Here is a 13,118-nt window from a genome sequence, read left to right on the forward strand (position 1 = left end):
CAATTTTAGTAAAGTATTTTGCCCCTTGTAATTAATCAAAGAGCTCATTAATGCGAGGCATAGGATACTTATTTTTTATGGTGATTTTATTTAGTGCTCGGTAATCTATGCATAAACGCATAGTACCATCCTTTTTCTTTACCAGTAAAACTGTTGCAGACCAAGGTGAGCTACTTGTTTGGATTTGGCCCTTCCTAAGATATTTTGTTAATTGTCTTTCAACCTTACATTCCTCCATTTGACTAAGCCTATACGGGGGTTTACAAACCAGGGTAGATCTAGGAATTAAATCTATTTTATGATCTACTTCTCTCTCAGGAAGTAAACCATCAGGTAAATTAGACGGAAAAACATCTTTAAATTCAAACATTAAATCATTGAAAGAAGATTTATACTTTATAATATTATAAAAAACAACATTACTTCTTTTCGATGTAGAAGACATAAAATCACCAATAAAAGTAAGTCCACAAAGATATACATCGCATTCTTCTTGGTGTAGTAGTCATTCTAATTCCATCGAACAAATAAGAGAATGGTTAGGCACATCATGTTCTCCTTGAATCTAGAAGACTCTACCCTCTTTTTCAAACATAATGGAGTTATGAAGATAACTCCTCTGTAAGCTATGTCCAAGACTATACAGCCATTCTTGACCAAGCACTACATCTTTTTGGTCGAGATGCATGATTTGGAAATCCAAGGCATCCTGATAACCTTGAATATCCACCTCTACACCATGTATTATGGTGTCCCAAACTTTTTTATCACTGCTCTTCGCCAAAGAGACCACATATTTATGGGCACAGGGACTCTTAGGCAATTTTAATTTCTTAACTAACGAGTAGTTTAAGAAATTATGTCTTGCACTATCATCGACCATCACTCTTACTCTTTGCCCCTTAATTTTTCCATGCATCTTCATTAAATCATGAGGACCAAAGGTGGTCTGCCACATTGCCAATGATAGACACCACATGTGGGTGCTATCCTCATGATAGACCTCTACCTCAGTGTACTTTTCAGAACCATTAAGTGACAACACTTGCACCACATGCACTTGTTTTTGTGGAGGTCTATTTGGGGCTTTAGCTCCTACTGGTTTATTTTTAGGATAGTTCCAAGCAGCATGGTCTTTGCCCAAACATTTGAAGCAAAGATTTTATTGCCTGGCCCTTTCATAATCCTCTTTCTTCAAGAGGGGATAATTTTGTGTTTGAGGTTTCTTAGGTGGTGCCTGAGGAACCTCCTTCTTAAAGTGCCCCTTTCTTTTCAAATTGGGAAATTTATTGAACTTTGGAACAAAACCTGTTTGCTCTAAAGTTCTAACTCTGAATTTCCCCATCGTATCATCGCATATTTAGACATACTTAATGGCTTCCTTGAAGGTTTTAGGAGAATTTCTTTTCACCTCAACCTTATAAGTGTCTTTAAGACCTCTCACGAAACCCCCTATCTTTTGGAATTCATCAATGCCCTTCAGCTTAAGGACTGCCTCCCTATAATTTGATATGTACTAGACTAGAGTGTTATTACCGATAGTGCAATTGTCCCAAGCCTCCCACGCTCTTTCTAATTCATTTTCTGGTAAAAACTCTTTTAGAAAGGGCTGTTCAAACTCAGTCCAATACCTAGGAATTCTATCACTCTCCCTGAGGCTCATCCACCATTTATAGGCTTTATTTCCGAGGGAAAGGCTTGCTTCCACGACTTGACTTTCCAAGAAATGTATTCCTGAGTTGGTGGAAGTCTTGCCACTTTTGCAAGAACGTATTAATAGCAATTACACTCCTTTTCTTCCCCATTGAAAATTGGTGGTTTCAAGTCCTTAAGGATGTTCGAGGTTTCTCTAAGTCGAGAGGTGGACCTCTTAACTTGATTAGGAGGAACTGGTGCTTTTTCTATAATAGTTACCGATTGAGAATCAGCTAACTTAGTTATAGCTTCAGTTAGGGTTTTCAATGTATCACTAATAACTCCTAGCTTTGTTTCTATATTTTGTGTTCGAGTTTCAAGTCTATGTCCTCCATTTCCATGTTATCCTCTTGAGTTTCAGTTTGTACCTCCTCATGTATTTCCTCTCCAACTATTGCTTTTCCCTTTCTAACCCTTTCCTCGGCTTGTATAATCATACCATCCCTTTCTGGAGTTGTCATTTTAAAGATGTATATTTTTCAGAAATTATAAAGCAAAGTGCTTTATGTTAGAGAGAAAAATGTGATGCCCAATTCCCTGGTATTTGTTGGAGACGTTGAATTCGTCTTCAAAGTCATCTCGCTTTCTTTAATTCACAAACTCGCCTTTCAATTCCGCTCTTTCCCTTCTTTGAATCTCAAACTCCTCGATCTTTTACTTGAAATCGGCGAGGCTAAAGGTTGGAGAACCTTAGGATCTTGAAAGAGAGAAAGGGGTGAAAAGGACCTTAGATCCTTTGGAAAAAGAGGGGAGGTCTTAAACTGTGGAGAGGGGTAAAAAGACTATGGTGACGGCTTTTACAAAGGTCTATGACCTTTAGATGATGTGGCTTTTCCCAAAGGCTAAGAACTTTGAATGACGTGGCTTTAAGGGAAAAACACGATCTTAACACAGAGAAGAGATTTTCGTTGTCGCGCGACCAATTCGGACAACAAGTTATCAATTCGTGACTTCGCACAGTGCCTTGACTTAAAAGCAAGCTGTCTGGGGAGATGAAGCCGTTCCTACGGCATTGGACTCAGCTTCGTCCTGGAAGCATCGTATGCGTAGTAAGGTTTCCCACATTCGGGTAAAGCCCATCTAGCTATAGCTGCTCCATTACATAAATGTTGTAGTCTGTCGAAAGGAGGACTTTGGTTGCAGGCGGGCACAATGATAATCTTCAGGCGATATGGGATCTCAAATGAGTTCGCTTTGCATTAGTGTCCTGCTGTCATTAATGTCGTGCTGCCCGCACTGCCCCGTAAAACTAAGTAGAAATAATTCCTAGTGGAAATTTTCCACCTTGTCTAAGCTCTCTTGCTAGCTCCCACCTTGGTGATACTTTAGCAGCACGTCCGATACCTCCAATCGATTTAATTCTCTACGCGTGCGACCCCTTCCTGAATCCTTATCATGGTATTCATAACTCTCGTCCCCTTCGCTTTGATACCAATGTTACATCCCCACAAAAAGGGCTCATTAATGATTCTTCCACCCAGCCACGATTCCAGAGTGCTCCCTTGTTTCTGCGTACGTGAACTCTCTCTGGAGTCTGAGTTCCTTCTCTTTTCTTCCTTTTATGGAGCCTCTCTCTGAACCCAATGCTTTCCACTTGGAGCCCAATTGAGTGCCACATGTCCATTAAAGACCTTAGAATGTTACTACCCTTTAGACCTTCATATTTCACTCCATATATCAGCAAGCACTCTCCGGCCCCCTGGTTTCCCGCTTCATCGTAACCACACTAGACAATACCGGGATTATGGCTGACGTAACAGGGAGACATTGTTTGAAGATGTTGTATAGGCCAGAGAATGGATGGAAGAATCGAGGTATTTGTACTCGACGGTCCTTCAAAGCTGAGACTTGTGTATTGCAGTTTTGGAAGCATGCATGCATGCTTATTCGACGCACAATGTTCGTGTTGAGTGATTTGTGTTGGTCTATGAACTTTGAAGTGATTGTGGAGGTTCTTGGAGGCATGCTCTGTGTTCGGTGGCCAACGACGTTGCAGCTTCGTCAAGGGTGCTCTTTAGGGGACATGGTTCTGTGCGACATTGTTTGTGTGCATCCTTGCCAGTTTTTGTGTTGTGTGTTTGCCTTCATCTTGCTATAGCAACCATGGAAGCATGCAAGAGAGTCGATGCCTTCATAGAGCCGATGGACACCGCAATGTCAGCCAGAATGATAACATGGTTATAGAGGTTGGATGGTCCAAAGAGTTTGAGGAAGATGTCAACAAAGAAGATGCCATAGAAGAGGTAGAAGGTACTGAGGAAGAATCAAAGGATGAGCAAGGGAAGGGTACTCAAGTCATTGCACCACCTCAAGAGGACACTAGTCAAGATAAGGCATTCATTGTAGTGCAACACAAGAGGAGACAACCTAAGGCTGCTACAATACAAGTGAATAGTCCCAACCCCAGGGCTAAAAAGGGGCAAAAGAAGAATGTTAGATAAAGTGCTTACCTTCTTGACTCTCAATGTTAGAGGGCTTATGGACCTTGGCAGAAGTGAAGAGCTAGCTTTCTGGTTGAGAGCTAATTCTCTATCACCTCTTTTTCTAGCATTGTAAGAAGTCAAGGCTTGTAGGAATACTCTTGAGGATAGACTTAAAGTGATAGATAGAAGAAGATTTTGGTACTACACTTCACATGAGGAGGGCAAAGGGAGCACAACTATTGGAATTTTATCTCACTACAAGGATATCATCTCACAAGTCATCATAGATGACCACAATAGATTAATGTTGCAATGTTGTGTGAAGGAGATTAAGCTCTTAGTTCTCTCTCTTCATGCCTTTAACTCAACCATAGAGAGGAGGGCATTATAGGAATCTCTGTAGTGTGCAGATGGTAACTGCATTCTAATGGGGGATTTCAACATGGTAGAGAGCAAGGCAGACAGATGGATGGGAAAGGGCACATGCATTAGAGGTTCTGAATTGCTTTCTTAGGAAGAGTGCAAAGATCATTGGTGGCAGTTGGTTGATGTGAGCACAAATAGGGATTTTACTTGGTGCAACAGTCAAGTTGGGGATAATAGAAGGGAGGCTAGATTGGACAAGTTCTATGTCTCCCAAAGTTTACTAAATAGTCATCTTTCTTTGAGAATAGAAACATACTCCTCTTTAAGCTTGTTATATCACAAACTTGTCTCATTTAGGTGTGATTTTGGCTCTGGTGAGAGAAGCCCCTCTTGGTTTAAAGTTGACCATAAACTCTTCCACCTAAAGAGTGTGCAAAATCTAATCAACAAAGCTTGATATAGTGCTTTCTCTAAGCACACCTTAGCCTCAGATGCTACTTGCTGTCAAGGATACCCAAAACATCTTAAGAACAGCTAGAAAAAAAAGGGCCCAGATTAGAGCTCAAAGAATGGATTGTATTAGGACAACATCACGAGATTAGAGCAAAAAGCCAGATCTAGAGATGTGGAGGCCCATGCAGAACTGAATAGTGCAAGAAAAGATCTCAAAAAACAAGAAATGATCAGGTCAAATGATTCCAAAGTATATTTTAGAGATTGGTGGACAGGCAAGATTGATAGACCCACTAAGGAAACATTCAAAATAATCAGAAGAAAAAGGTGTCAAGAGAAGATCCCTCTTCTTAAAAGACTAAATGGCTCCCACTTAAATAACACTGAGGAGAATATTGAATACATCCAACATCATTTTTAGGAACTGTTGTCCAACACAAGTCCCCTTAATGAAGACACTCAAAGAGCAAGACAATTATGTCAAATTATAAGGGAGAAAGCTGTTAAAACTTTTGATCTACCCTACTTGGAGAGACCTTTCAGTTTGGAAGAGTTGAAAGAAGTTGTGGTAGTCATGGAAGATGGTAAGACACCTAGGGAAGATGGGTCACCTATTGAGTTCTACAAGGTTTTCTAGGATCTAGTTGGCCCATATTTATTACTATTATGGCAAGAAAGTTCAGTGAAAGGTTTTCTTCCCTTTCACATTAATGGGAGCATTATCAAACTGATCCCTAAAGAGGGCCCCAAATATGAGATTAAGAATTGGAGGCCTTTAACAATGTTAAACTGCAGCTACAATTTTTTTGCAAAAGCTTTAGCTCTTAGGATTCAAGGTGGATTCTTGTAGAGCAAAGGGGTTTATCAAGGGACGTCACCTTCTTGAAGCCATTATTAATATATGGGAAGGATGTGAATATACTAAAGAAACTAAACAGGATATTTGCTTTCTTAAAGTTGACTTTGATAAGGCTTATAATAGGCTGGAATGGGATTTTATAATTCAATCTTTGCAAGACATGGGTATGGGACCCTCTTATGTGTCAAGTGTCAAACTTCTGATCTCTAATGCAACATCTAAGGTCAATGTCAATGGGAAGATGAGTGACCCCTTTTTTCTTAAGAGATCAATCAGACAAGGCTACCCATTAGCTCCTCTTCTGTTTGCTATAGCTGCAGATTCATCTATGATGGCTTCTTAGAAGTCAAATCGAAGAGGGAAGCTTGAAAGTCATAGATCTGATTAATGGTAAACAATTGGTATGCCAACAGTTTGCATATGACACTACTTTAACCCCTAGAAACACTGATCAGGATGTTAGATGTGTAATGGATTGTCTTGAAGTTTTTTGTCAAGCCTCAGGATCTTCTATCAACCACTCCCAAACAAGGTATGACACACTCAGTGGCAAGGAGCAAGGGATTATCCAATAGTTAGGATGCCTCAAAATACAAAAAGGGACAATTTTTAGACGTATGGGGATTCTAATGGGCTTTGAGGTTACAATGAGGCAGAGGTGGGATTGGGTAATGGATAGATTTTCAGAAGAAGCTGGAAAAATGGAGAAGTTTCCAAGCAAACTTGGCTGGGAGAAAACTGGTTCTTAACCATTGCCTCTATCCCATTGGTATTTTTTATCTTTCTTTGTTGGTCTCCTTCTAAAATAGGTCTAGACAGATTCATCAGATTGTGTAGTTCATTCTTATGGGGAGGGAACAATATCAAGCCCAAAGAAGAAGGGGGACTAGGAGTGGTAGGTATTTCTTCTATTGCCAAAAAGCTTTCTGCTACTTGGATTATCAAAGCATCACTTCATGAGGATTGGGCTCAGCTGCTATTGAGAAATATGAGGTATATTAGACCCTACAGGGCTCCAAATTGGAAAAATTACCCTTTTATTTCTACTCTTTTAAACCCTAAGTCCTGTAAATCCAAGGGGAGTCCCCTGTGGAACTCTATCTAGGGACTTTTGAAGAAATAAAATCTTTTCTCCTTTTCTTTGGCAAAGGAACATTTATGGCCATTGACTCTATTTGGGTGTCCTCAATATTCAAATCTGACACTTTGACAGATGAATTGTTTTCAGTGGCAGCTATTTTATTCAAGAAGGGTATCCAATCTTGGGGTCAGCTGTGGAATAAAGAGCTTTTCAGGTGGAAATCTTGGCTTGAAATCAGAAGGGAGTTCTCCCTAAATAACAACATCAGAGATTGATCATGGAAAGACTAGACTTATGGAAAGGAGAAGTGAGTTGGAAGGGAGGCTTAGTCCTCTGTATACACAAAGAGTTCAGCTGGGTAGGGTGCTCCTCTTTATTGCCTATACCAACTCCCACTACAGATATGGAGGATTTATTTAGAACCCTTAACAACAGGTAGAAACTGAATGATGATAGAGGTAAATGGTATTTCGGATTTCACAGAATTTGGGATAGAAATGTGCCTGAGAAAATGTCTTGTCTTGCGTGGTTAATCCTTCACAATGTAGTGTGGTCTAACTCTAGAGGGCTAAGCATTGGTAAAGGAGATGGCAAATGTATGAGATGCCTAAACTCTATGGAGGATGTCTTTCATTTATTTGTTGCTTGCCCTCATGCTAGGAGAGTATGGAAGTTCATTCAGATGGAGTGCGGTGAACCTATAAATTGGAAATCCATTTTACTAGGGAAAGCTTGCAAAGTAAGGCATGAGCCCTGGCTTCTAATAAGGGCCCATGCTCTATGGTTCATCTCGGGGTCTCTAGAAATAATTTTCAATTTAATCATAAAGGTATTTGTACTGATGCTATGTTTGCTTCATGGTGGGATAGGTTAAGAGAAGACTTGACTTCTTTATGAGTGCATACAACCTTGAACATCAGAGACTAAATGTAGACATCTCTAGGCATAAAAGTCATTGTTTCATCTTAGATGAACATGCCTACAGTAGCAGCTACCAAGCTACCCCCCTTCTTATAGAGCAAAGCTGCAGCAGCAGCAACTGGTGCTCCCTTGCAGATACTCTCTCCTCTAGGATCATCCTCTCCACCTCTTGAAGGCCCTTGAAGCAAAGCTCCTTCCACTGCTGTTGCTGCAGGTACAGAGAGCTCTCCTGATGTTGAATATTGTTCTCAAAACCTCTTCACTCCCTCACTAGTTTCTACTGAAGGTGCCCATGCTCAGTGCTCCCCAGATGCTGCTATCCCTCCCTTCTATCCTACTGTGGTTAGCCTCTCCAGCAAATCCCCCCCCATGGCTGAGGAAACCTCTAGCTTCTTCCACCTTTGAGAAGCCCCTCGTAGTTGTTTTTGAGGATGTTAGCTTTTTGTTATTCCATGATGTAAGTGCTGATGTAATCAGAACTGATAGTCCAAGTGAAATCTTTTGATGTACAAAATGTTATAAAGTAATAAAGACACTGTATTTTTTCGCCCAAAAAAAAAGAAAAACTGTGAATCCAGTTTTGCTTATTCCCTGCACATAGATTCGACAACGGGTCTTATAGTGGTTACATAACTGTAATAATTCGTACTGTGGTAATGTGTGTATGTGTGTGTTTCTGCATGGTTCCATTGTCACACTCTGATTGCTGTTCATTTTTTCTATGTATTACATTTGGAGCACACCACAGGAACTGAGCAGAAAGTGATCAGTGTGAGGGATCTTTAGTGTAGAAATAGTCCACATTGTAGATCCTTTCACATCCCGTACTAAACTAAGTGTTTCTTTTTTTAAATCATGCAGAGGAAACTACTTCCTCAAATGGCCCTATGGGTATGACTGGGTACTCGAGAGCAGTCAAGCCTGGTGGATTTGGAAAGGGTTCTGCGATCAAGAAGCCTTGTGCTATAAAAGTCTCTGCAGAAAGCATTCCTTGCTGCAGCAAGACATGCCTATACTAAAGGTAACACTATTGTTTCCATAAAAGTAGTGTATTTGTTGTGATGCACCCCCAACTCTAGAGTAGAATTGAGGATGACCTTTGAAGACAATCATTTTTTCTTCTATGCAAGTTTTTTTTACTCCAACCTTAGGCTATGCACATACGGTTGCAAATATAGCGAATGAAATGACTGTCCTGTCATATCAATTGTGAGGAGACACAATTCGTGATAGAGCTGTAGTTGATATTGGCAAATGTCTTTGTTATTCGCTATGGCCTTTTGAATCTTTTGCAATAAACCACAACTTGATAGCTACATGTGAGCTATAAACATCACATTCAACAAATGACTATAGGTGAGTTGTGCCTCTGTAAGTTGATGACCATGTTTACTTTTACGAAGGATATTTGATGCAAAGACAACCTTCTAATTTCATGTGGAACTTCTAACATACCATGTTGACAATATTTTTAATATGTTCTTGAGCTTCATTTTAAAGATGCAATTTCATAAAGTACTTGCATCGTATTTCCAACCTTAAAGAATTTTGTATAGTTCCCATGCACTATGTCAGTACTTAAGAATGCCATCTTTTGTGTCATTTTATTTGGAAAAGCAAGAACACTTCGATATGCATATAGTGCCCATAATGACGTGGTGTTCAAAGCTCAATTGCATTGTACCTCCGCCCTTGCAACATCTCATGGACATGCCATGCGCTATTTCAGGACTTGAGAATAACATGTTTTTCATATTTTCTTTGGAAACACGAGGATAGTTATGTATGCACATACTGCCCACACTAGTATGGAGTTTGAAAGTCACTTGAAATGATAGTTGTTCTCTAAATGAGTAGCATTTCATACAAGCTTGGCATAAATCCTCTTGCAATCTCTCATCTTGCACTTCTAAGTTCAAGATGATCGTATCCAGTTAGGAACACATTGTTTTGTATTATAATTCGCTAATGTGAACATATGTTGACCTAGGAGAGAGAAACACAAATAGAAATCTTTACCTAATGGAGATGTTTGCATAATTGCAGCAAGTAGGAACTCTTCAGCAAGAAGGTTTTGATGAAGCTAACTCTCCAGCTAGGTCTATAGATGGATCTGTGGGAGAGCCACCTCTGCTTATGCAAGACTCAAATTCAAGAGCATTGGTTGTCACACCAGGTAGCTTTGTTTGAGGACTACCATTGTTGAGGATTGCGGAGCTTTATGAGTTTGTTCGCTATAGAATTTGTTATCATCTTAATCTTTTGTTTTATAGTCACCATGAACTTGTACTAAGCATTTTGCTTCTTTGTTGTCATAGGTGATTGGTGTCTTGCATTTCACTCACTTGAATGAACAATTGATCGACTACCAATGTGCATCTTGTGAAGGCATTCAAGTCAGTCTTGAGCCAACACGCCCTTTTTGTTTCACATGTAACTCTGTCCAGTGCATTGCTCAAATTCCATGTCTTATTGGGAGGATCCTATTGCCTGATGTAAACAATATCTCAGTTGATATCAAATGGAATCATGTTGATGTTGTTCTCCGCACAGAGCACATGCTACTAGTGTTGTGCAGACTTGTTCGGTGTTGCCATCACTAGGTACAAACTGAATACATGAGCTTGTTCTTGTGTACTTCAAGGGAACAAGTTGCTTGAGCTCCTTTGTTTATTTTTTTGTGCTTCAAAGGAGCGAGTTGCTTGAGCTCCTTGGGTCAGTAAATTGTACAGAAGCTTTTCCTGTACGCAACAAGTTCGTAGGAATCCTTTGTTGCAATTTAATAAAAGATGTTTCCTCCTCACATCTTTTCCCACATGGTTTTACATAGTACGTTGCCCTAATGGTGCTACGACATTTCACTAAAAAGAAACAATGGAATATCCTCAAGCTTTTTTGGATGAGTATGATGTTAACAAAATTATTGAGTTTAATATGCAACACCCATTCAATGAAAATATCATTCATTGCATTAAAATTTTTGTTGAAACCTTTTTGTATGAAGATCTTTTCCAATTACTTTATGAAGATATTTGCATTGAAGAGACTTGTACATCTCCTTGGTATAAGTTATATGTGCACTATCATGACATCGAACCATTGCATGTGACCATGTCAAAGGTTTGCTTGATTGCACTTCAAATTCAAAGATGTTACGATTTCATATTCTCAAATTTTACTCGGTTTGATTTAACTACTCGTTCAAGGTACTAAGTTATGATGGGAGAAAAATGGGAACAATGTCTCAAGTGAAGCAATCCTTAGGCAAGAAATGCTATCGCATACTAGTGGACCAGAGTCACACGCATCATACAATCATTAGATTGGTTAGGGATGAAAGAAGATGAAGATATGTTACATGGACACAGGAACACAAGGCACAATTATGTTCAATACTAATGAAATACAATTGCTTACTTGCTGCGCAAGTAGCCACAATATATGATAATGCTTTCCCACACAAGGTGTATACCATAAAGTCAATAGAGAGCAAAATTGCATGTCTTCCTGTCCATGGACCAAATGAGCTTCATCTGCTTCCTACAAGTAATCCGCTAATGCATATACCAACAGAACACCTTAGCCAAACATGAAAGTCTTTTAGGCAATGAAGCACTACTCAATATGAAGGGCAATACAAAAGAGCAATTGAAGACACTCCTGAATTTCCATGTGTGTCCTCTCATGCACTCATGTTCAAATGGAAGCTTATCAAACTAAGTGAACAATGTAACAATGTCTTGAATGAAGTTGGATTACTAGATGGCCCCACCAACCCTAATGGATGGAAAGTATGCTCGCTATGTGCAAAACAAGTGAAGCAACATAAGATGCCTACATCTTCACTTCGTAGGTTATCTTCACAAACCATTTCAACCCAAAAATATCGTAGTTATGGGGAGCAAATACAGATGTGCAATTTGTGTTGAATTCACATTGTGCAGTAGTATATTGTACATCATACATGACAAAGGCAGACAAAGCAACCACACAAGCAATCAAACATGCAATGATAGCATGCTTGAACACCAACACTTCGGCATTTGAATGAAAAAGGAAGGTAGGGAACCCATCTTAAACACGCAACATATAAGTGCTCAACAAGCAATGTATACAACTATATCCTTACCTTTAACTTGGTAGCATAAGGAACTTTGTGTATATCAACACAAGTGCCCCAGAAGATAGGGCACTTCTACTTAAACATCGCAAGTAGCTTGAGAGGTTGGATGCAAACATCACATACATTTTCTTTAAAGATCAAATTAAAAAGTAATGTAAGCATAACGTTAACTTGCAAAACATATGCTTGGTAGAATTTGTAGCGCAATATGCTAACAATGAAAAAAGTATTTAGAAAAGAAAACATCCAAAAATAATTTGGTTTAACAATTACAACATTGTGAAAGAACCAGAGAACCACTTCAGAGAGCTATGTCTATTGTACTTGCCATTCTTTGCACACAAACATGTGCTTACAAACGAGTTGCCCACATGGCACAACATATCTAAAGGCCAACAAGAGAAAATTAAACTCAATAGGCTGCAATTTAACAAACTATTGATCAAATACGTCATGACAATTAAAGATGACACAAAACACAACACGTCCTCAAGTGACAACAAAATAGCACAAGTTCACGAGTGCTTTGACCTTGAATAGCAGTTGACCTAGTATGCAAGAGAAGACATGTCCCAACGTTTGAAAAATTGACAATTCCACCCCAAAGTGGGACAACTTACATAAGAACAACGACTACTATTGAAAGATTTGATGTTGCTCAAGCGTACAAGAAGTGATTCACAATGTGCGTGCGTGTGCGCACACACACACACACACACACACACAATTCCTTTCCCCCTTTACTTTCACTTTACCCTATTTCCCCCACCCCCCACCCCCACCCCCTTCCCTCCCTCCCCCACTGTTTATTTTCTTATATAATCCCCCCTCCCCCTTTCTTACCTTAGTTTTTCCCTTTTATATCTCTCTATCTTTTCTTACCTTCTCCTCCCTAATCCTTTTTAATTTTTAATTTTCTCTAATTTTTCTACTAGGTTCCCTTATTTTCTTATATCCCTCCCTCTAGGTTCCCTTATTTTCCTCCTATTTCCCCCATTTTTTCCTATTTTTTGCCTAATTTTCTTTGTATTTTTCCCTAACTTTTTTCTAAAATTCTTCCCAAAATTTACCATACTTATTATTTATTTTCCCTTGAAAACCCTTTCACAACTTATCCCCTCTCTCTAGCTCATTTCCCCTTCATTTTAAGGTCCCTCTTATTTTACTTCTAATTTTCTTACCTCTTTCTTACAATTT

Source organism: Dipteris shenzhenensis, chromosome 28, assembly GCF_047967505.1.
Source record: "Dipteris shenzhenensis isolate YYH24624 ecotype China chromosome 28, Dip_SZ_1.0, whole genome shotgun sequence".
Taxonomy (NCBI): Eukaryota; Viridiplantae; Streptophyta; class Polypodiopsida; order Gleicheniales; family Dipteridaceae; genus Dipteris; species Dipteris shenzhenensis.